Source organism: Cyanistes caeruleus, chromosome 4, assembly GCF_971803275.1.
Source record: "Cyanistes caeruleus chromosome 4, bCyaCae1.hap1.1, whole genome shotgun sequence".
In the NCBI taxonomy this organism is placed as follows: Eukaryota; Metazoa; Chordata; class Aves; order Passeriformes; family Paridae; genus Cyanistes; species Cyanistes caeruleus.
In genome coordinates, this window is record NC_141704.1 from 13281125 (window position 1) to 13306481 (window position 25357).

The following is a 25357-nucleotide window of genomic DNA, read 5'->3' on the forward strand; positions in this document are numbered from 1 at the left end:
AAATCTGGCCCATCAGAATAATTTAGTACTTAGCAGACATTGCTACTTTTGTGTGAATCTAAAGATTTTATTTTTGTCTTTTGGAAGATGTAAATCTAAGTATCTTTTTTTCTGTTCAATGCTTCATTTTGAATAGCCACATTGTATAGCTACAGTGAAGTTCACAGAACCATCAACAAGTAACTCCTACACATCAGAATCACACTGGATCATGATTAGGTGCCAAAGCACACACCAGTTACCCCCCCAGACTAAACTAAAACCAAGGCTGAAGCTTGGCTCAGCCTCTGCTCTCAGGAAGCTGCTCACCTTATAAAAGCTTGCTCTCAGAGAAACAGCACAAGAGGGCGCCTGATGCCTCCAACATCTCAAGTCCAACTTCCACAGACCGTCTTTTCTGCATTAATACATCATATTTCCAATGGTATGACAAAGTCCTGAGCAACACCATAGCTACATATGGTTTAGCTTCAGTTTTGCTACTCTCCTGAAAGCATTTAAGAATATTTTCATTATCTATTAAATAAAGACTGGATTATCTATTAACAATTTCAAAGTCTGTATTACTATTTTATTTTTGGGGGGGGTGGGGGGAGAGTGTGAGTGGGTGGAAATCCTACCACATGGGAGATTTAAGTGTTAGGAAACAAGATAAACATCTCCAAACAAGACAAAAGCCAAAGAGGCAAAATAATTTTAGGTCAAATTTATTCTGGCAACCACCCAAACCATGGACTTTGGCAGATTGCTTGTTGGTTATAACAGAAGCCACTTCCTCTGCAGCAACAGGCATATCAACACTATTGTCTGCTTCCTGGGGATGGGCTCAGGGTGTTTCAAGCTGCACAATGTTCTTATGTGGAGCTGAGGGACTGATAAACAGACCCACAAACCCCCACCAGTGCCCCCGTGGAGAATTCTCCCATGCATACCTCATTAGGAAATGAACTGGGGAATTTTTTCTACCTCCCCTGGCTCTGAGCACTCCGACAGCTCCATTCAGCAGTGGGGAGGAAGGCTCTGCCCAGGGCTTCTCCACAGCTGCAGATGACTCATGCTGGAAGAGCCCCTTTTAGTCAGATTTAAGTAGTTTTCCCAAGTTCATTTTAACACTGATTTTTACCACTTTAAAGCTCCCTGCATAATTGCAGCTTGCACAGCAAAACCTGGCCTGTGTACAGGTACAGACCTCACCAAGCAGCAGACACAGGCTGCTCCCCAGGATTACAGGGCCACCTGATCCTCCATCTCCTGCAGCAGCATTTCCAAGGACAAACTGCTCCATCCATGCTGTCTTCTTTGGACAGGCAGGAGAATCAGAGAAACAAATCCTGCTACTCTTCTGTTTTATGTAAGAGCACTGGGCAAATAAGACTTTCTCAGTGCTTTCCTCCCATGAGCAGGGCAGCCTGGCCAGAGCAGACAGCTTTGAAGCTCCCATTCCTGCTTTTCACTGCATTGTTTGCTTAGGGAATGCATATTCCCTACCCTTGTCTTCTACAGCTCACACAGGCTCTGGAGGCACGCACAGAGCTAGGCAGGCTCCAGGTGCTCACCCGCATTAGGTGAACACAGACATTCCTGTAAGTAGCTTCCTACTGAAGATGGCATGTCATGGCGCTTCTGCTGCCTCCTCCTCCTGCTCTCCACTTCCATCCAGGGGAAGCTCAAAAAAGGGACCATCCGTTTGGATTTTAGCCATCAGAGCAGGAGAAATATCTTGTAGGGGCACGAGAAAGCCTTTCTTGCAGGAGTTGGGCAGAGCATGCCACCGTGTTCCTCACCAGTGCTGTGTGAGAATGACATCATTATGCCAATAAATGAGACAGGAAGTGCAACCAAGCAGAAAAACCACAGAAAGCATCTGTGAAGTTCTGCCAAGAATGCTAGCAACGGCACTAACCAGAAAACAAGAAAAGGGTTTGGTTCACCTAATTTCTCCCAGTTTTACTAATCTCTAGTGCCACTTGTAACAGTCCACATTAAAAGAAAAGGTCTGTAGAAAGACACTGCTTGGGGCCTTTTTCTCTTTTTTTTGAGGTGATGGTGACCTTTTACTGTCTTAATTCAGTTAACAAATTTCAGTACTTTGACACCAGTCTAATGATCCAGATAAACTAGCTGGGATTTCTAAATCTCCCCCAAGTTATACTAGTGCATTACCAACTGTCTTGGTAAGCCATTCTCACATTTGTCTTTCTTACTATTCCTTTATTTTCCAGAAAATTGCAGCTGCTCAGGTCTAAGCTAATGCTTCTTTGGAGTCACCCAAGAGTCACCTATCTCATCTTAACATGAACATACAGGCCCATCTAAACCTGGTGTGTTAAGCAGTTCTCTCTCCATCAGTCCTAGAAATTTCTAACTGGATCCTAGAAGCTCACAGACAGCCAAGTTTGTGGCCCGTATCTGCCCTGTGGTCAAGCAGCTGACAGTGGCAGTGCTCAGGAGAGGGGTGGCACTTGACAGCAGGGAAGCAAAGCATTTAATAACTATGGCTTTCCAGATAGTAACAGATGTGGGCATAACCTACAGACAGGACTTAATGAAACTATAAAGCTAATCTGATTGCCAACTGCTGCCAAAACAGGAGATTCCCTCTCCTACTTCCCTTGCACCGGCACCTACTTGACTCTGTGACAAGCCATTCACAGAGCTACACTGGCATCAAAGAAAAGTGAGGTTTCTCCTACTGACCCAGCTCACTGCAACTTCACCTTCCTGACAGCACTGGTAAGCAGGTAGACTGAGAAGGGAAGGAAGCCAACAAATCCTTTGAGTTATGGTAAAGAACTTGTACAGTATAATACAAAATATTGCAGCCTTAGCAATGCGTCATTCCCCTAAAAAGCTTGTTCATAAACTGCCATTTACTACAACATAAACAATCCCACACAGAAATCAAATTAAATACAAGAAGGTGCTACTGTTATTCACATGACATTTTTGTTCCCAGCAGTTACAGCTGTATCATTTATATCTGTACTTATTAGAAAAAGTTATTTATTTGGTACTTCCCCTCATAATTCAGCATGTTTTCCTAAAACCTGCAGGTATTAAAAACAGTAATTTATCTTCTTGATGTTCAGAAAGTTTTATTTAATAATCCTGTTAAATTCTCATACAATTGAAATATGATGAAAATACCAATGGAGATGTAGCAAATGACAGATTTATTCAGACTCAGCTCTTAAATAGGCTCCTGTACAAAATACAGCCATAAATCACTTTCCAAAAAGATCCCAACCTTAAATAGGATTAAGAAGTCTTCAAATAACCATTACTCTTACCAATAGTCTGCCATCAAATTAAGTCAGCCTTTCTCTCATTTATTCCAACCCCACCCCCCCTGAGGGCAGAGAATCTGACCCACTAGAAAAAAAACAAAACAAAACTGTACAGCTGTGACAATGACATTACTCCTGAGTGCAGCCACCTGTGGTGTGAGATACAGGCCCCAAATTTACCTCCCTCAATTTTGTAAGCGTTGTCCCCATTGTAAAGGCTTTCAAAAGAAACCAAACAAGAGAAAGAATAGCAATTCCTGATTTAAAAGCCATAGCAAATAATTCTTTGCTTTGGTTACAACAGTAAGTACACAAATGAACGGATTTGCTGCTTTTGACAGCAGCAGGAACTGGGTTGTCTTGCCTGTTCCCAGGGCTGTTCTATTTCTTTGTACCAGGTGCAGAAATAAAAGACAAGAATTTCTGATGTACGTTTCTTCGGATAATTGAAAATTTTCACTGCTGCTATTGGTTCAAAGCTTCACAATTACAAGAAGTTTAACTACTTCTGTTCAGAGTCACCTCTAAAGAAAGGTAAAGTCAGTACAAATAAGGCTGTGCTGACCAAATGCAGAGGGCAGTCCTCCAATCTGGAGGGATCTTTTATCATATTCCTCACTAATGCCCAGTAGTACATCAAGGACATGACAAACACAGGCCACATCTGGAATACAGTTACCTAAGGGAATTTATGAATTCCTGCTGTTTTAAGGATGCAGAAGATGTTTTAAGAATTGCAGCCTTCTCCCTGCACAAAAGCAGCCATGCTGTGATACAGAGCAGCACCTCCAGGAAGCTGAGACAAGGCCACCAGCATCTGAAGCCTTGCTACTGGCAATAAGGAGCCTTCCAGTATACAAAGGGACCCTACAGAAAAACCAGAGACAGACTTCCTACTAGGGCATGTAGTGACAGGACAAGGGGGGGAATGGCTTCAATCTGAAAGAGGACAGGTTTCAATTAGATATCAGGAAGAAATACTTTACTGTGAGAGTGGTGAAACACTGCAACAGGCTGTCCAGAGAAGCTGTGAATGTCCCATCTCTGGAAGTGTGCAAGGGCAGGCTGGATGGAGTCCTGAGTAATGTGGTTATGGGGAAGGTGTCCCTGTATATGGCAGGGGATAGAATTTGATGATCTTTAAGATCCCTTTGAACCCAGACCATTCTATGAGTCTATGGTAAGGGGAACTACTACTAACTGAATCATTCTCCTGGTGACTAGCAGGCACTGGAGAGGTAGAAAGACAACATCCATTTGTGGCAAGTTCTTTCAAAACATGAAACATAGCTACACCAAAATGAACACAAGACTAAACACTTTGTGCCCTGATATCCCACACAGCATCATCCTGTAGAGTACCAATGACAGCCAATGAGTTATTTAGGCCAGGATGGATGCAGGGAACAGGTCTGGAAATGTTCCCTGCTGAGACAAATACAATTTAGTCCCAACAACTAACTCAAAAATACTCAAATAACAGACTGAGCTGTCCCAGGCTGTATACTTTCAATCAAACAGCCTGAACAGGACCACGTAATCACAGAAATAGACTATTATACACTAATGTAACTGTGCTCATAGAAGCACAAAGGTTTTTATGTTTAAGCAGCTACTTACCCCCTTGAACACAATGCACAAAAGCATTGGGCTGCTTCAGCAGTACTGTACAACTAATGACTGATACAGCTCTATGTTCACTGCAGATTTCTGGCAGCAACAGCCACATCATAAGACTGGTCATTTATTGTTACACAGATACACTGAAGAGACACAGAAAGAAACTTGCAATTGGGTGTGTCCATCTGCAAAAAAATAACACTGCAAAGGGGGACTTTATTGTGCCAGCCAGGAGAAGACTATCCCCAAAACATGAGGGTGGTCTGGGTGCTCTCCCACCCTTGGAGTCACCAAGAGGAGAATTCTTTCCAGCACCAGGTTACAGCACACAGGAGCTCCACATGAAAAAGCAATTCTCATCCTGAGGGAACTTCTGTTTACTTGAATGCCTCCCTTATAATCCCATTTTATGGGCCACATGTTTTGGGAATGCTGCACAGTCAGGAGACTGGCAGAGACTAAAGGGAAGTGATTCCTTTCAGAAGACTCTAGAAAGCAGGACACAACCTCAAAAATTCTCATGGCAGCCTTTTGCTTAGCTACATCTGTATTATCATAACAAATATTTTAGTCTTAAACGGGTACTGAACCCTAGCAAGAAAATATAAGATGTTGCTTTTTTGAAGTAAGAAAAACATAATAGAAGGGGTCTAAAACTAACATTGGAACAGTTTTCCTGTTTAAAAGTTAAAATGAAAGCACCTCAGCTTTTTTTAAAAAACTCCAAAATTATAATATAGGTTAAAAAAGGGAAGAGTAAACAGGTTTTACTGTTTTTGACTTGACTGGTCCCTTTATGGTTAGGTCCATTAGCTTGCAGGTGGAATAACACAACTCAGCAATAAGCATGGGTAGAGATTCATAAATACTAACCACTTTCTGGTGTGGCTATCAGGTCTGGACACCCCACATTCTCCTTCTGCAGTGAAAGACTGAGAAGAGGTTAATCTGTGTCAGGGAGAAGTCACCCTGGTTGAAGGCAACCTCATATCCTGTAACTCCCACTCTGAGATAGTAAATACTGGCACAGCCGCATACAAGCAACTTTCAGGTTGAAAGTATGTCAGTTACCAACTGATTTACTCACCTGATAAATGCTCTCAGCTACTTTTACCAACACAAACGCTTTGTTATCTAGCCAGGGAGCCTAATGTTTTAATCCCAGTCCCCCAGACTTCTGGTAAGAGTACAGTGCTCAGTACCTGGCAGGACCAAGCACTTGTTAAGCTGCTGTGGTTCCTCTGCATTAGTATTTTCCATACAATATTTTGAAATAGAAGGGAGGCACAAAATAGAGTGGTTTATAACCCTGAAGAACAATGAGCATTTCTGTGAGCTGGTTTTCTACACAGGATGTGGGCTGGGCCTCCTTGAGTTTGTGTAATCTGTCTGGAAGTCCAAAAACCACACTCTGAAAGCATGCTTTTCCTTTAACAAACAGTCAGTCACACACACAGAGTCTAACAGTGGTTTACGTGTATGTCATTCACCATTAAGGAAAATTTTCATTATTATTTTTTCAAGCATTTTTATGTCAAATTAGGCACACAGACCACACTTAAATATAAAAATATACAAATATATACATATAAATATATATTATATACAAATACATAAATTTATATTTTATAAAAATATTAAAATATATAGCCTTTTTTAATCCAGCAAAAACTACATCTAGAGATAGAAGATTCACTTATTTAAAATATGTCAGAAGTTGCACTTCTGATAGTGCTTAGCTTTTGCCCAGAGACAAAAATGCAAAGACACTGCAAACATTATCATGGAATGTGCTGGGAATGATTATCCTGCAAAGTGGCTTTTCTAGATGCTCTAAGTCACTAGGTTTAACAACTTCAGGCAGTCCTTTGAAGTCCTGTATTTCAGATACTCATCTAGAGATCAACTCCTTCCCTTTTCTCCAAACAGCACCAGAGAACAGTCCACCAAAACGAACTGTTTTTTGAACAATGACTGGACAATGTACAGCAGAGGTTAAAATACAAGAGAGTAGAAAAATGGCTTCCTCCAGAACTCTCCTCTAGCACTCCAGGTAAAAAGCAGATCTGAAGTAATTTCTGAAAAAAGAGGATAGAGGAGTGCTACACTGTTTAACCCTATTCCACACTGAGAAAACTTAACTCCAACTGGAGTTGATCTGCCTGAAAATTTGACTACCATCCCTCCATCCCTTTCCTGTTTGCCTCTTGGAGCTGCAAGACCTTGTTTATCACGAAGAATTGCTGAAGAAGTAGAATTCATATGAATTCTCTGAAAGTCTGTCTTCATAGTAAATGTGCCAATCTTATACTTGACACTGAAACTCAGTACTGTAACAAGCTGCTAGGAATACTTATCTTCTAGAAGGAAAGCCAGCTGTATGAAGTAGGTATATATGTCAAAATAATTGGTATCAATTTACTACTGTAACCTCTAGGATTACATGTTTTTAATTGCTAGTGAAACTGATAGTAACTTGAAGTTCTATCGTATTTCCAGTGCTCAGTTTTCTATTAGTATTTTTGAAGCTATAGCAAGTAGCTTTTCTTTCTTTCTGTGGGAAATCAAAAAGAATGGGAGTTAAGTTTGAGCAAGTGGGAAAAAAACCCATAAATACTCAAGCATACTGAAATTTATTTTTGCCCACAATCAGGTTTCAAGTGGCTAGAAACCATCAAGAAATCTTTTTCCCCATTTCATATGTTAATTCAGATTATACTCATCTAGGCAAATTATGTGGGAATAAATCATCGGCCATGTTTGACACAGCAGATCCTACCACACCCTAAGATATTTTGACAATTACCACACAATTTGAGTCAGAACCTATTACATTCAGCACAGAACTGGTTGGCTTCTGTCTTCATCTCCAGTAAGTTCCTGTCTTAGAACACGCACTGTGCAAAAACAGCTCCTGCAGCCATGGAGGGGAGAGCTGCAAGGAAATAACAGCAGGAAGTAACGTCTCTGTGATTCAACATGTTGAGTCTTTTCCCCTGAGAAACCAGCAAATAAAGCACAGCACTAACTGAACAGAAAAAATCCTTATCCTGTCTACATTACAGATTCTGGAACCACTGGAGTTTGAGTCACTGAGCCCGTTTCTCTCTTCAGATTTCAGCAAGTCTTCCTTTAGTGTACTTTCACCTAGGGTAATTTGAGAAAAGAGAAAGACTTGTTAAATGTTGCAAAACAATTACATTTCACCTCCATCAGCTGTGCAAGAGCAGCAGAAAAAACATTTCTGGATGGATGGATGAACTAGTTTTGATCCTTTTAAATGAAAACCAAAACACACCCCCAAAAAAGTAATAGGATTATACCACAGTCCATTACTACAGTGGAAGTAAAGCAACACATCTCAGTGAAGGCTTTCAGTGTGCTGGGGTAAGTGCTGTAGGCTTCCACATTACAGAGATTGGACAGAAAGAAGGTAAAAGCCATTTTCAAGGCAAAATAACAATAAAAATACCTAAAGTATTTTGTTAACATCACAAGCCACATAAGAGAAATAAATTCCGTTCTGCTCCCTGCTGTTCCCTTCTGGTTTTAATTTGCTAGAGAAGACTGAAGCCTGTATTCAAAAAACAGACTGAGTTGTAAACATTAGCCTCTGCCAGCATTACTAGTAACTCATGAGGTTCTGGAGTTACCATGGAAAGGCAAGGGGAGGGTAGGACGAAGAGGTCTATGAAAAAGCAGAACTTGCTCTGTCATTAAACTCATTTTATTGCATTGTTTTAACCCACAAAATTAAAATGAAAAGTGTTTGATGCTCAGAAGACACACACTTGCAGAAAATCCAGTTCTACTCATCTCTGTTGTTTGCATTATGAAAACAAGCAGGGGAAAGCTAAGAAAAGTTGGAGAAGATTGCCTGGGCCACTGGACGCCCTTGTTTTATATGGCTTGCATACTATTCCCCAATTTATCTCTTGTCATGTTAACAGTAAAAGATCCAGCTTCATTTCTTGCAGGAATAGTTTTGTTAAATTGTGACAAAACAATGAAACTGCAGCTGAGAGCATCTCATGGTAATATTTAACAATATGCTTTTAACAAGACTTTGCCCCATTTTTGTCTTTTCCTCAAGCCAATCATTTCTAGTTAACTGCCCGCAACATGAGGCACTGATGTGCTTTGGAAATCCATTCACATGGCTAAACAGTGAAAAAAGGAGAAGGGTGTTTCTGCAGCAGTATGGTCCTGGAGGGATTGTGTTTCACATCATATAAAAACGCTGCCTCTATTCTGACCAATCTTAGGTTCAGTCAGCCCCAACTCAAAAACTGAATACAGGAGTAGGAATAAGTGATCTCCTTATTAAACACAGCAGTCCTTTGTTCACAGCATAGTCCCACAAATGATCAACAACTGAGGTGATGGAACACTACACTGTGATATCAGAACAACAGCCCATAGGGCTGCTAAAGAGCAACTAAAGGAAACATCTCAAGCCATGATTACCTCTTGCATCCACAACTGCCCTAATATAACACTTCCTAGTTCCAGCACCTTAAGAAGCTGTGTTTCAAGCCTGAGTTGAACTCCAGTCACCTTGATGAACATGGCCCTACTGCTAATCACTTTTTACTTAGCTGGGTTACTACCGAAGTAGTTACAGCCTGTTTTTCCAACCACTTAGAACAGCTCCATGACTCCTCCCTCCAGCCCACAGGCCAAGCGGAAAATCCCACCAGCTGTCTCAGAGCTGTTTTTGGCCGACCCATGATTCCAAACTTCTGCACTGACTCCCTGATGACAGGTATCATTAGCTAACAGACATTAACTTTCTGCAGGTTCTCATATAAGGCTTCCTGTTCTTTCACTACTTCTAAAAATGGCTCCCTTCACCATAGGCACTTCTCTTACTCTTGGATTAGCTCACCACACTTTTCTTCTTGATATCATCTCACCTCACTGATTTCCCCAGCCCCCCCCCCTCTAGCTTTCAGTTCCATCTTCCTAACTGGAAATCCCTTATTTCTTCTTAATACACCCCCTTTAGCCTTACTGTGTGTATTATATATCAATCTGTCTCTTGCATCCTATTTTCCATACCTCAATACCACCAGAAAGCTGTAATCATGTGCTTTCCTCTTTCTTCTCAGACACTGGTGCAGTCAGAAGTAACTACCAGTAATACATGCTCATACACAGATCAGAGCAGCTCAGGGTGACCATTAAAAGGACGTACTGCAGTCTTGCATATCTAGATAATGTTATTCTTAGCCTCCAAAGGATACATGCCAACAGGCTACATTATACCTAGCTAAATCACATCTGTTTCACACATGTGAAGTATGTACAATCTGACCAGAAGCAGGAATTGTGAAAGGCCTATTTTGAAACACAAGCTTCTTAAAATCACAACCCCACTCCCCACACACTTTTTCTATGAAAAGTTTACAACTTGGACAAGTTTTTTGGGGAGTTCTCAGATAAGAAGCAAAAGGCTTTATTCTAAAGCTGGAGCACGATTCACTTTGCAGCCTCAGTTCTACTACCTACAACTTCATCAAGAACAACAGGAGAAGGCACCAGCCCTGCTTATGTTCAGACCCTTCAATACCCACTAAGGACTTGCCTGCAGTGTGCAGACCCTACTGTCTGAAAGCAGCAAATGTTGACTTATGCCCGTCCTTCATATGGTTCACCACTTCAGCTTATATTTACATACTGTTTAATAACAAAGGTTCCTTTTCATCTTTTGATAGATATTTAACTAGCTAAGTATTTACACATTTTTTAATTATTCATTTTGTATTAAACAAAACTGTTAGAAAACTGGAATTCCATGCAGAGCAAACTGCACAAGTCCACAAGGAAGTTTAACTAGCAGCAAAATTCTTGATTTTTCATCTGCAAATTAAAAATATATTTGAAGCCAATTGGAATTGCTTAACTTTCTCACTAGTCAAGTAAACATGCTCTGCTATGTCTTTTTAACTAAGTATAATTCAGACATCAGATTACAATTTGACTGCTTGTACCTAATTAGTGATGTGAGAGGTTGCAAGCCTCTGTAATCAGACAGTCAATTTTCTCCAGAATTCAAGATATCAGAAACTGCATTGTCAGTTGCTACCCTCTCATACAGTTTGTTTCCCAAGGCAGCTAATACCAGCACCAAATTTTTGCTTCGGCAGGAAGGATCAAAGTAAGAAGCAAGAACTATTACTTTTCTAACAACTTAAAATGAACCAAAATCCTAGACCTAACTGCAAACCAGTATTCCCAAAGACAGCATAACCATCATTGCTAAGTAAATGGAAAACAGAGAAGTCTGAAGAAAAAGCACAGCTCTGCACAGTAGTGTAGCTACATTTCTGTGTAGCTGCTGCAAGAGCATGCTAAGACAAGCCTGCAGTTTTTATCCTGGCTCCACACATGGGGACACTTCTGCATGCCAAAGCTAGTATTTTTCTGCTTCTTGCTTGAGTGATTCTAAGCCTGTTCTGCACACGCTTCACAGTGCCAAGAAGCTCTGTACTTCTAGGTGGATTGCTGCAGACTGGTTTTTTTTCAGGAAGAGCGATCACTTTTATGAAGCCTATGTGCACATCAATGGCAAACATAATGAGATTCATACAATAGGCCCAGACACTCTTCCTCCCAAAGTTAACACCTGTGTACTGCTGCCAATACTCATGCAACAGGAAAAGAAGCTATTATATTGTCTTACACAATTTTTTCAGTAACCAGGACCATATGCATATTTTGCCTCTCCCCATTAAGAAAAAATCCACAACACTGCTACGGCTTGCTTTATGCCTCTGTGGATCAAAGTAACAAAAAACCCCTGAACTGCCAAATGAAGCAGTCTGGTATAGCTTGAACCAGACAAGTACTGTTACCAAGGTATCACATTCTTTTGTTTTATAGCATGGATATGTACTAACACCTACAAGTAGGATGAATTTGTAGCTATGTACAAGAGGAACAACAGCTGATATGAAAACATTAATGGTTGTTACCTAAATATATTAGTGTTACAATAGCTAAGAGGAACTGGAGTATTCAGCTTCACTGATTTCTCAAGTTAGTCATGTCTGTGCATAGCGCCAAAGTTCACATAACAGCAACCAGAAGACTAATTCTAGTTATAAGCTTTAGTAATTGTTTTGGAGACATTCATATGCAACTATCAAGTAAACTGCAGACTTGTTTCAGTTGAAACTCTCAATGCCTTTGTTCAAAATGAATACTGTCAATGTAGCTGTACTACCCCCTCCACAAAGCAGGTCAGGAAATGTATTGACCTTGTTCAATTGGAACTGGTAAACCAGCTCAGGGGTTGATATATTTCTTCTCATTAACGTACCTAAGGTTCCTGGGGGAGGGGAAGACAGGAAACAAGTACTCTTCCTGCTCCCCCAACCTAAAAATAACTGAGTCTTTCTGCAACATTTAAGCCACACAAGCACTCAAAGCCTGAAATATTTATACTCTGGGCAAACAGTCACAGAACTCTTGCATTTTGCCCAGTATCTTTTTATCATTATCCAAACAGATCTGGAGATTGTGGCAGAAAAGTTTACTTTTCCAGGGGTAGACATAAGCCTGCTGCCATCTGTGTTCTTAAACCATAGCTTTTTCTCTGCCAGTCAGTTAAGCTGTAACTACAAGCCTATTCTGATTTGTGAACTTGAGCACGAGTTTCCCCTCTTCAAGCACCTCTTGCTCTGTGTCTTGAAAATCTGCAGGTTTAGCAGAGTTTCTTTTTCACATTAGAAAACAAAGGAAATTATCAATACTTCAAGAATAAAGTTGGGTACAATGTTGTAGAAGGTAATGAAGTTGAACAGCATAAAAAAATTGCTAGGAAAAACACTGCACACATAAAAATATGTAGAAAACATTACCTATAAACGTGCAAATTACATTCCTAGTAATTGAGCATCGTAAAACACAAGACTGATTATGCTATTCAGACAAATTTAAGTGAAAGAACTTTTGCAGGATTTGGAGGCATGCATCCTCACAGGCTTCATTACTCCAGTTCTCCCGGATTTAAAAAGGCAACTGATTTGGCTGTTAGAAATTCTTTTCTTTCAAAAAGCTACAAAAGAAGATTGAATCTGGTTTTGGTTCATGCTCAAAGTAAAATGTATATCAAGTTAAAGATAAGCACCTTCCTTTCTGTACTGCAATTCCTCATTCTTCAGCCAGTTTCCATGATTTCGTTATGCACTTCTCACAATCTGTTCACTGCATGGAAAACCTACAAGCTGATTTTGGCAGTCTGTTTGGCAGGTGAAAATTTAGGTGTAAAACTGTCATTCTTTGACTTAGCCTTCAGTCCAGCATTTTCTTTTGACGTTTAGAAATAACAATTTCATTCAGATAGAGCAAAACTACCTGAAGTTTTGAAAGAGTCCTTAAGTTTGAAAATAGGATAAGTAAATCTTACATGCTATGCTGTCAGCTCATACATACCAGCTGACAACATACAGAGTACACCTAGTTGTACACATGCAGAAAGCTGGGGAAGGAGACAACCATGGAATGACTTTCTACTTTCACAGAAAGGAGTCCCCCAGTCACCCTCTCTACCCTGAGACTCCAAAGCTTACTCAAATTTCACATATGGGCAGGAAACCAAAGTATACCACATGGCCAGAAATCTGTAGTAGTTCAGATGTGAGTTCCCAAAGGGAAGGAAGCTAAATACAAGTCCAATCTGTGTTTCCCTCTGAGCTCCAGAAGATGAATGGAAAAAGGCTGAACTCTCCTGCAGCACAACAGCTAGGAATCATGTGATATAGGATATAGCATAACTGCTTGAAATAAGGATGTTACACACATGCAGATCCCCTCTAAACTGGTCTTTCAGAATTCCATAGCTGCATACAATGCCTGTTTTTATAATTTCTATGATCAGTAGATTACAGACACACATAGCCTTGAGCTACTTGAAAGTTGTACACTGTTCGAGAACTACAGGTTAGACCTGCTTATTTTTCCAATGCAGACAGATTTCAGTCAGGTTCCTTGCTTACAGTCCATCTTGTTGCTGCAGTTACAGGCAACTCCTCCACTGATGATGTATTCAAATTCAAGTTTTTTTCTGTTCCCCTTTTTTAAATAGTAAGTGAACAACAGCTTATAAAACCTACAAATGCAGATAAAAATACTTTTCTAACAACTGTTCTCTGGTTAACTTCAGGAATATACTTTTTTGTTTTACCCACCCCTCTACAGAGCTGCAGTTACTGGTAGAGGACTCCATCCTCCCTTTGGCCATTTGTAATCATAAGCACAGTCCTTTGCATACATTGGTATTTTGTGCTTTCACTGTTTTAGCTTTCCTGTGATAAAATACAACTAAATGGACCTTGGGTATATACTGTGTATATACTCACTATTTACAGAAGAATATATTCAATCCTAACTTTTCCTTGGAACAGCCAAAAAGACCAGGAGTCCCCATTCAAACATTTCCAGTTGAGAATCAAAATTAAAGGAGTTTCAAAAAGGTATTACATGTCAGACATGCTACTGCTTAATTGGACACAAAAATACATATTAAAAGAAATGCTTACATGAGACTCACATAATAGAAAAACAAATGAGCTTAATGGAACATCTCATCTTTATTTATGATATGACAAACAGAGCAAAATTTCAGCTTATTAACTACAGTATGAGCATTTCCTAGTAGTAAACAACCCTCTCCTTCACTTCAGTGTCAATTAGGCACATCCAAAATTCAGATTCAACCAAGAATCTTAGAAACACACAAAGAAAAACAAGTTCTACTAGACCTGCTTTTTTGGACACCCAGTTCAGTTTTTTCTTTCCTCTTTCCTGATCTATTTCTGTAGTAGGGACTGATGATGCAGAAGGATAGGACCAACACTAAAACAATATTCATCCTTGCATGGTGTAAAAAAAACCCACTACATAAACTGTTACTTCAGATATCCCTTAAAGGCTTCAGAGTTTCAGAGGAAAGATCCAAGACTGCAACATGCTATTTCTAAAAAGATGCAATAGATGTTCTACATATATTAATACACACATTCAAAACAGAATGTAGAGCTTACTTTTACTGAGTGTAATCAATAGATAAAATCTAGCTCAATGCTATTTAAGCAAAAAGAAGCACCCAGAGCAAGACACTTTGATCAATACATAGGTGGACTACAGAAAAAAATCTAAACTTAATGCAGCATCTACAGACACACAGAAGCACCTTTCAGCATGTCACTTCTATGTATAAGGAACATTTGTAGACAGTTCAATACCTCTAACTTGTGATACACTATCTACAAAATACATTATTAGAAGGCTGCGAGGATCAGTCACAGGGGAAATTTAAAATGCAAGGCATAGCCACTACACTGAACAAAGTATGAGTATATTCTTGTTAGATAACAGAAACATGTAGAATTGATGAGGTTTGTTTTAAATGAGTTAACAGGTCTATAGCCCATTTCAGTGTCATGAATTACTGAAATTAAAGGGCATGTTTAAGCAAACAGACAAAAGGTATCATACCCTTCATAAGGATCACCCTGCTTTGCTCACTGCAGGATGAGGTTAAAATAGGTCCAACACTATATTCTTCTCCTTCCTGTAAGCAGAAACACTTGGCCTACAAGGCAAAATTTAAGTAGCTGTTCTTCTCCTTGATTTCTGTTAACTATTTCAATTTACTTAAAGGGGAACAGGATCATTAAGTATTATTAAGTAGTCATACCACTGAAACAGAAGATAAGACAAACTAATTTAATTAACAGCTTCACTTGTAAGGCCACTAATGTTTCCACACAATCTGTGGGAAGTGTGGAAAAAGAGCTTGCCTGTTCTAGAAAAAGTTAAATCAGAAGACCCTGCACTGTCAAAACTCCTAGAAGTAGAGTAGGCTTGGCTACAGCCCTCAGGCTTCAGTCCTAATAATGCTCTGAAATTAGGATTGCCTCCCATTAATTAGGTCTATGCTAGCAATTGCAGGATCATGGGAGTGTCTTGAAAGAGCTCTAAGACACACAGAACTCAGTATGTTGATTTTACACTACGTAATTTATTTTATAGCAGCATTATTTTTTCTTCCCATTCACAGCAGTTTCCCCTGTCTGAAATATCCCTGCCTATCAGTTTTAAGAGATAAACCACATCTAAATCCTTCATTACTATTCTTTATTTTTTGACCCAAACTACATAATACATATTCTCTGAAGTAGTCCTTCAATTTTGGAATTCCCATCTTAGGAGTATGTGAACACCAGTATGTAGTGTCTGTACTCCAGGCCTAGACTAAAGCAGGCAATGTTAGACAAGGAGAAAAAGCCTTAAAATACTAGCTCTACCTGCCTACAGAACCCAGTTGCATTTCTATGCAATTTTCCAATGCTAGTGAAAATTTAAAGGTGGCATACAGTAGTGTCACACCATTATAGTAAGTGGGTTACTGCAAACCAGTAGCAGATTAAGCAAACCTGTTATGTTCAAGATTCACCAAGAGATATACCATTTAAAGTATTTAGAGCTCTCATCTCTTCTTGTACTCTCCTGAACACAGCAAAGCAGGTGCTCCGACACTAGGCATAGTTAGAAGTTTGGCTAGGCTGTCAAGCACCACAGATCTAGAATTGTAAGAGTATGCCAAACTGGGAGAGATCCATCAGAATCATGGAGTCCAGCTCCTGGCCACATGCAAGACACCCCAAGAACCACGTCATGTATCTGAAAGCACTGTTCAAATGCTTCTTGAACTCAGGCTGATGCTGTGACCACTTCCCTGACAGAGCCCATTCTAGTGCTCAACCACTCTCTGGGTAAAAAATGTTTTCCTCATACCCAGCCTATACTTCCCCCACCTCAGCTTCATGCCATTTACTGAAGCCCCATCACTGGTCACCAAAGTCAAGATACCTCTATCACTCATTGTTGATACCTAGAGCAAATTAATCAATGGCCCACTACCACTATTTCCTAGTGATTCATCATCTCCCCTCTCCAATGGCACTCAGTGCAGTTCAATTTTACTATCTCTGAAGAGGAGACACTAAAGTTCAAAAATTACTGTTAGCTGAGCCCAGACATTGTGGCTCCTGCATGAAGTATAGCCTTTCCTATGACTATGCAGAGATAGGGAAGCAGAAGCATTTCTCAGAAAGTTTAAAAATAGGATCTGACAACTGCCCAGCATGCCTTTATAAGCTTATGAGCTTGTTCCAGCATATGTGTGCTGGAGTAATGGAACACAGCTTTGGAGATCAATTTGAAGTAGCACCACTCCAATAAAAGCAGTAGTTTCATTTTATGAACAGTAGTCTTCTAAATCAGGGTATTTGTGACAATCACATTCAGTACTATTTAATAAATCTTTAATTAGAAGACCCATAGTTGCTCTGAATGGAATTTGAGACAGCTTACCCTGGCTCAACAGATAAGAGCATACTGCACAATCTATCATCAGCCTGACAAACTGGGCCACAAACACTGTAGCCCAAAATGAAGTAGCACAACCATTGCTTAGCACGTACCAGGGAACAAAGCTGGTAAAACACCTCTTAGGCTAGAGATTAAATTACTAACTCAGTATCATGAGCTACAGTCTCTTTGAGGGATTGCTTTGTCTGCATTAACAAAGTGGCACAGTTCTCCACCTGGGATTTTATCTTCACTAAAATTTGGGGAATCACATGACAGTCCTGTGTCATGACTAACCTGCTAAGTAAAGGCAGGAACGTGGAAGGAGGGAGTTTAGCACAAGAACTGGATACTAATGCTTGTTTCCCAGCTACTTCTTCAGCTAAAATTCCTGTGTTCTCCACACTAGTTTTAACACCTCCTATATGCCCCACTAGTATTGGACTTGTATTTGGTTCATCTGTAGCAGCTGTACTAGCACGGGACCAAACAGCTATGAAATATCCATATAAGACAGCCAATTGGACAGAAAGATACCAACTTTTGTCAATAAAACACTAAAAACAAATACTGAAAGAAAGCTTCATTAGTTACCAGTCTACTGAAGCTTGCTGGAAACAAATCCCTTACTATAACCAACAGTAGTCAATATCAAACAGGTACCCATTCTTAGCCACCTTACCACTGTCAGACACCATAGAACAGTTTAGGTTGGAAGGCACTTTCAAGATCATTGAGTTCCTAGCCCCTACCATGGGCATGGACAACTGCACTAGTCCAGGTTGTTCAGCGCCCCATCCAATCTGCCCCTGTGCACTTTCAGAAATGGGACATCCACAACTTCTCTGGACAACTTACTCCAATGCCTCACCATCCTCTAAACACCCCTTCCTAACATCCAATCTAGATCTCTCACCTTGTAGTTTAAACCCATTTCCTAACACTATCTGCCATGTAAAAAGACACTCTACTTTTCATAAGCCACCTTAAAACACAGGAAGGCTGCAATGAGGTCTCCTCAAGAGCATTTTCTTTTCTATATTGAAAAGCCCCAGCTCTCTCAGCCTGTTGAATATTTCTGTTTTGAGTCTTAACAGACCACACTGAGTCTTACAGCAGTCTCCACAAGCTAAACCTTTGAAGAGACATGATATACTCCTGCATTTCTACTTTTGAGTAACGTTTACTGCATGACCATGCCAGGCTAACAAGCTCACAGATGGAGCAGTCACAATAAGAAGTTTCAGTAGTTTCTTTTGTCCAACACTTAATAAGCACAAAAATCCAGCAGCTAAGATTCACTTGGTTTCTCCACTTCCAAGAAACACGGTCTTGCTTTTTGTGACAGGACCACCTTCAGTAATTTCCCAACTGGTTTAGTCCAAGTCTCCAAACTGGCAGTATCATCCCTTCCTTTCTTCCTGAAAATATTCAAAAAGCACCATTGTGCATAAACTACTCAGGAGTTATTCAACCACTGGTTATTTTCATCAAAGATCTGCTATCAACAGCATTTCAAGTTCTGCATTATAATCGTGTCTGAGCACTACCTCATTATGAAAGTAGCTACACAGACCTTAATACTGCCCTCCAAAGGAACTAGTAGCTCATCAGAAAGACTCTACTTCAAGTAACAGTCATGCTCGAAGGAGAAAATAAACCAATGCCCCACTTCACTACCCAAAGGTCACAGCAGTGAAACTGGTACAAATTCCCACTAATTCCAGGATTAGGAAGCCACACAACAGCTTTAAAGTTGCTTCTTTAAGTGAGGAACTCAACTGTTAAGAATTGTAGAACCAGCCAATAACCTATTTTCCTTCTAAAGCAAAACCTTACTAATCTCAGCTTTTCCAGATAGATTCATTATAACACAAAGCCTAAAGCAGTGTGCAAAGAAGTTCTTGTCCTGCTGCTCTTTGAGCACTGAACACAGTCTGTCCAAACCCAAGTGGATAAACTGATGAGTTGTCAGGCACTAGAACTCTTTTACCTCAGGCAAATAATGCAAATTCATTTGGCTAGTGACTACTATGACCCACAGGTACCACTTTTTATGATTAACTCAGAACTCACCCTGTAGGAATAATTCTTCACTGAATACCCCAGCTGTTAGATTATCATCCATGACTGGATGAAGCAAGCTTATTTCAAGTTTTACCCTGTTCCAACAAAACAAACTTATATCTAAAATCCTATGAACACTTAACTAGCCTGTAGCTGAGAATACCCTTTCACTTAATTTTAAAAGGTTACAAATACAGTGAATCTGAAGTGCTCTCACTAGCCACAACTGAAGGTTGATCTAGCAATGACATATACTCAAATATACACATACATGAATTTTTTTTTGAGAGTGCCTAGCTCAGTGATTCTAGTTACACTAGCCAAAAGCCTTTAAGAGGTGCCCCTAATAACTGCAACTTTCCTGAGAAAAAGCATACTTTACTTCACTAACAATTAAAACCTGTTTATCTCCGTTTTCCCAGCAGGTGCTTCATTCTGCTCCTGTTCAAACAGAAATATTTGTCAAGCCACACAATGAAGAGTCACATTAGAAAAACATCCATTACTATTAGGCTTATGTTTGATCTATTCTTTGCTTCTCCTTCCCCCATGATCACTTGCAGAAGCAAGAATGAGCAGCTAAAAAAAGGTGCAGGATCATCTTTCAGCATGAGCACTTCAACTGTCTCAATTATGACATTAATGCATAGTCAGATCTATCACACTGTTAGTATCTCTCTCCTTTCTCCCCTAAATACCCTTGAACTCCTGTAAGTCCCTTTGTATGGCTAAAGGTAAACAGCAGTGTTTAAGTAACAGGTCTTAGCAAGGGCTCTGACCACACATGCGTGCACAGACAGGCTATCATGGCAAGTTAGAACCACACATCTAACAGCTGGAGAACATCCAGCCCATTGAAGTATCGCCGTTAAGGAACAAATTGTAGTTCAGTAGAAATTGATAGTTTCCCTGGTAAGCCACCATAAATGTAAACTACACACCATTTTTTACCCAGTCTCTCTCTCCTACAGCTCTTTTGAGATTAAAACAGCTTGCTGCAGACTGGCCATAGGGCAAGTGCCCTGTCTCAAAGAACTACACATATTTTGTTTTTACTCATCTCCCACAGTACAAATAATTCAGAATGTCTAAGACATTGTTTTGAGACTGCACTGCAACACTGCCAGAGCTACTGCTTCTTTCAAAGTAACTGCTTCCCCAAAATAAAAACAACCTTGAAGCTAACAAGAAATTACTACCAGCTCGTTAAAACTTGCCTTCATTTCAATTACTTCAAAAAAGTACAGCCACACCTCCATTCAAGTACTGCTGCAATAAGCTGCAAGTTACACAGAGAACTTTTAAAGTAATTGACTTCTTGGTTTTCAAGCAAAATCTGTTATCAAAGTGAGTTATCTAAAAAGCTGCTTTAAGAATTAAATTTCCTGCTGATTTTCTATATAAACTATTTTGTAAGCATTCAAATAATTCTCTTACAGTGAGGCAGGCAATTACTGTTTCATTATTACAGAACACATGCCTAAATGCAAGTACTAATAAAATGGGGTTTTCTCCCCTCATCTTTAGTTGAAATCAATGTTCTCCCTTTTAACACATCTGCAACATAGTATTCGTAATGTCACAATGTCAAGTCCCACATAAATCTGTGTTAAAAGAATCACTGTACACTGAAAGCCTCTCTGGAAGCTTCCATTACAAAGGAGTATTTACCTTGTGTCATACGATGCTTACACAGGAAGAATCAGTAATCCACTCATTTTAATGTTTGATCAACAAAACTTGCCTGCTCCTAACACCACTTCCAGGAAGCATTTTTTTTTAAATAAAAAACGAACAAAAAAACACCACAGCCTCAAAATCTAGGACTCAAGTTTATCTTGCTCTTTATAGTCTGCACAGAAGTCAGTTGGCACAATGCTCAGCTGACAGCCACGTTCTGACACTCAAAAAAGGAGGGATTGCTCTTTTAGAAAACAGAGTTCACCTCCTAAAACCTAAGGTCAAATAATACTACTACTTTTGAAAGCTTCACACTCCTAATTCTCATCTTCTCCCTTTCTTTCCTGGTATCCTCTGTAAACCTACAAAGGAAATATGCAGTGCTGTTAGATGCTTCCAATCCTGTTTTTCTACCCTTCCTCCCACAACACAGAGATGCCCTGAAGGCTATATATGCGACCAATATGAACTACTTACAGTAGCTCCTAAGTCCCCAGTCAGTTCTTATGTAACTGAACTCCACCTCACCGTATTACTTATGTAACACATATTAAAGAGCAGCTATTATACAGGAATCTTCTCTATTAGTCACACACTCAGTTACTTTCATTCCAGTTCTCAAACAGCACATTTGTGAAATAGTCAAGCTTTATGCTCTATCAGGTTGCTACTGTGGAGGTAAAAAGAAAAAAAATAATCCTATCTATGCAGGGACAGACTAAGAACAGAAAAAGTGAAACATTTCTGAACAGAACAAACCAAAACCCTTAAATCATCAACAATTTTAACCATTAATTTGTTCACTGGGTTAGATGCAGCAGCTAAATTTACACCCTAGCATGCAAGACATAGAAACTAGCACTGAATTGCTTTCAAAATATGAAAACCTCAACCAAACAGTAACAGGAGTTGCATTCCTTAAAGAAAAGAGTTAAGACTGGAAAACATGTATTTTTCACTTCCCATATAGCAAATACTGAAATAAAAAAAATACCCAGAAAATGTATTTGCCAACCTTTCAGGCCTATCCAGACCTGTGTAGCAAGTTCATTTTCCTATGGACCTCAAAGTAAAACACAGGGAGTCCTCACAATACACACAGACCACATTTTTCTTTTGCGCTAAGTATATACATCAATTCCCATGTTAAAGATGCGGGCCATCTGTGGCCTGACTTTGGAATACATCTATCGCTCCACAGAAAGCTGCTCAACTCCTGCAATAGGTTTCAGTAACACACAAAGAACAGCGATCCACCTTTCCTGTTCAAACAGCATGAAGTAATGAACACCTGGCAGATTTTCCCTTGGCCCCTCCACCCGTACTCCCGGCAGAGCAACACTAGAACAGCCAGTATCTCCTCGTCAGAGGAACAACCCCGCATAGCCTGTGCGTTTTCCTCAGCGGCATAATGCGGTCATTTAGACATCGCTTAAAACGACTGTTCCAGTAAGAACCAATCCATAACCCCTGGAACTTAGCTCAGAGCGAAGTGCCTTCGCGCAGAGCGGGCGGCACTACCGTGAGCGCACCCGGCTCCCACGCTCGGGCGGAGCCAGCAGGCGCCCAGGGGGAACTTTCCCTGGCGGTGGGTAAAGCCTTGCGCAGAGAGGGGGCGGAATGGAAAGCTTCCCCCAAGAGCAGCTACACCCTGGAGGTGGGTGGAGAGTAGGAGAGAAGCGAGAACCTTCCTCGGCAGCAGCTACACCCTCGTGCACAAGGCTGATGGGGGAAGGGAACCAGCGCGGGACCGACGACGTTGTGCGGGAGGAGGGGGAGGGAAGCCCGGGCTCTCCCGGGCAGCCGCCGCCGCCGCCGCCTTAGCCAGCTTGGTCCGCAGCCAAACCCCACAGGAATGCAACGCGGTCACATGACCTCCGGCGGACGTGCAACTCCCTTCCCTCTCCAGGGACACCCTGCGCCATCTTGTACTGACGCAGTTACAAAGGCAGGCACGAGTTGCTCCCCTCTCGCTCGTTTCCCGCTCCTCTCGGCACAGCCCCGGCACTATTTGGGAAAGAGAAGCCCAGGCCTGGTCCTGCTTTCCTTTTCGCCAGCTCTTCGGGGACACCCTGCCCGCGGAGTCCTCCCTGACGCTGAGATCATGGCGCCCGTTTTCTCCCTTTGCCTCCCCCGGCAGCTCCCAACCCTGCCCAGCTGCGGCTGCCCCTGCTGCAGGATGATGTCAGCGCCAGCCAATCAGGGCGCGCCGGGCCACCCAGGCCAGCTCGGCCATTGGCTGCCGTGCCGCTCCCGCCCCCCTCCTGACTCGGGCCCCGCCGCGGTTCGCTGCGGAGCCGCAGCCAAGGCACAAGTGCGGGGAGGGGAATAGGAGGGGAAGGGAAAAAAAAAAAAAAAAAAAAAAAAATCCCTACACAAAAAACCGACAACCAAACCCACCAAGACGCCAGCCGCCATTTCGCGCAACAACAGGCAGAACCCGAGCGAGCAGCCCCAGCCAAGCGCCCTAAGGAGAGAGAGAGAAAGAAACAAGAGACACACGCACAGAAGAGTTAGACAGGAAAAAAATACCCATAGACTCCGCCATGATCACAAGACGTTTAATCGCCCCCCTCCTCCCTCAGACTTAATGCCCCATTACAGCCGCCTCCTCTACGTCCAACCAGCTAGCAGATCCCTTCACCTCGGCTCCCTCCTGCCGCAGCAGCAGCTGTTTAGAGCCTCAAACTCTCTGTGCCCAAGGTGTGGGGGGACGCTAGTCTATGGCGCTGCTGCTAACTGCTTCTCCAGTCACCCGAATGTGGTGGCTCCATCGAGGCAGGGTAAGAGCTGCCAGCCCAGCTTTTATCTGGTGCCCCGAGTTTGCGCACTGAAGGAGGCTCGCTCAGCCCCTGGTGGGCGTCGAACGAAACCCCAGCCGCCGCCTCCCCTCCCTCCATCAGCCGTATCGCTGGAGGGGCTGAGGCCGGGCAGGGGAGGCAGGGCGGCGTACGGGTACAGCGGGAGCTGGGAGGAGATAGGGTGGTAGGAAGGGAGCTCCTTACGAATGGCGGGTTTGTGTCTGCCCTGAAAGGCTGAGCGAGCTCCTGGCTTTGGCAGCGCCCGCTGGTCTGGACGGAAGCGCGCCATTCCTGCTCCCCGAGCGCTGCTCCCTAGAGGGGAAACGAGGCTCGTTCGCCGCTTGCCTCTTTCCCTACAGAACAGAAATGCCTTCAGCGAGTGCTGTCCCACTCGCTTTAAGGAGAGAAGCTTTCTCCCACTTGCCTTTGAGTCCTAAACGCTTCGGGGAAGATTCTCAGCCTCGAGTGTCTTACTGAGAGTTTCAGTCAAAGCCTCCTGAGCAAGTCTGCAAAAAATTGCCGCTTTCTTGCTCCCCTCTTCCCCGCCCCTCAGGTAGTTCTTCTGCGTGTGAGATCCGGCGGGTGTCCCCGGCTTTTCGTGCAGTTTAGGCCGAAAATGTGTTGTTAGAGATTCATAAAGAACACATATGCTGACAGCATCGACGGTCGTGAGGCAGAAGCCGGAGGTTGGGGGTGTGAGAGCGGCCAAGGAGGGAATTTTGGCGTTTATTCCTCCGAGGATGCAGCTCTGACTCAGACACCCTCGCCCCCGCCCGCGCTCAGCCCCACAACAGGCCGGGACGGAGCCCCCGCCCCTCCCGCGCGGGCTGCGCCGCCGGGGCTGCGGATCGCCCCCGGCGCCAGCCCCCGCTGCCCCTCCTCCGCTGCCCTACTTCCTCGTCAGGGCCCCCCTGCCCAGCCCCTGCCGCAGTCTGGTGCCGCGGCCGCGCCCAGACCCCGGAGCCGTTCAGCGTGTTGCAAAATGGACTCTGAGGGCTCGGCCGGCGCGGGCTGCGCTCCCGGCCCGTAAGCAAAATGGCGGCTGTTTGGCTTCGCCTTGGTAACCCTGCCCCTGTCAGGCGGGGCGGGTGAGCCCCGTGCAGGGGGAGGGAGGGGAGAGCGGACGCCATTTTCCCAGAGAGAGGCAGTGACATAGAAGGGAGCGTAGGAGGCTGGAGGGAGGGAGGCACGGGAGCAGCGGCGGCAGCAGCGGGGTTTGTACACAGGTCCCAGGGCAAAGGCGCCTTTGAGCTGGTCCCTGTAGGGTTCTGCGCACTGAACTAGGTTTGGGGGGAGGGGGGGTCTCCTCTTTCCCTTTTCTTTCTTTTACTAGAGCTTACTGAGGGCTGAGTCCTGCCTAGGGTAGGGATATCCGCAGTGGGGCTGTTGCATTGTTTTGGTTGGGATAGAGAAGGGGCTCAGCTGAGGGGTCCTACTGCCTGGCCTGTGACCATTACAGGTGAGTCTTTGGTTATTACCAGCATATTCTGCTGTGGGTGCTTTGGGGGAGGGGGGGGTGGA

The 25357-nt window shown here is 42.4% G+C and overlaps 1 protein-coding gene and 1 long non-coding RNA gene across 9 annotated transcripts in view; one reads left to right on the top strand and one right to left on the bottom strand.

Annotated features, from left to right (window-relative positions):
• Window positions 1-7727: 7727 nt before the first annotated feature.
• LOC111923254 (uncharacterized) lies at window positions 7728-23805 on the bottom strand. Its single transcript, XR_015286127.1, has 4 exons — window positions 23680-23805; window positions 23436-23502; window positions 7937-8054; window positions 7728-7842 (listed from the first exon to the last, which is right to left on the bottom strand). It is a non-coding gene; the product is annotated as an uncharacterized LOC111923254 (long non-coding RNA).
• Window positions 23463-25357, top strand: part of KMT2E (lysine methyltransferase 2E (inactive)) — a 58184-nt gene continuing 56289 nt past the window's right edge. For 2 of the 8 annotated variants that reach the window (XM_086886706.1, XM_023918946.2), the window contains exons 1-2: window positions 24949-25050; window positions 25170-25295. The gene's annotated coding sequence lies outside the window, so the exon portion shown is untranslated. Of the gene's footprint in view, window positions 25296-25357 lie in introns of all 8 variants that reach the window. The other 6 variants (XM_086886705.1, XM_086886707.1, XM_023918943.2 and 3 more) reach the window with 4 other exon arrangements.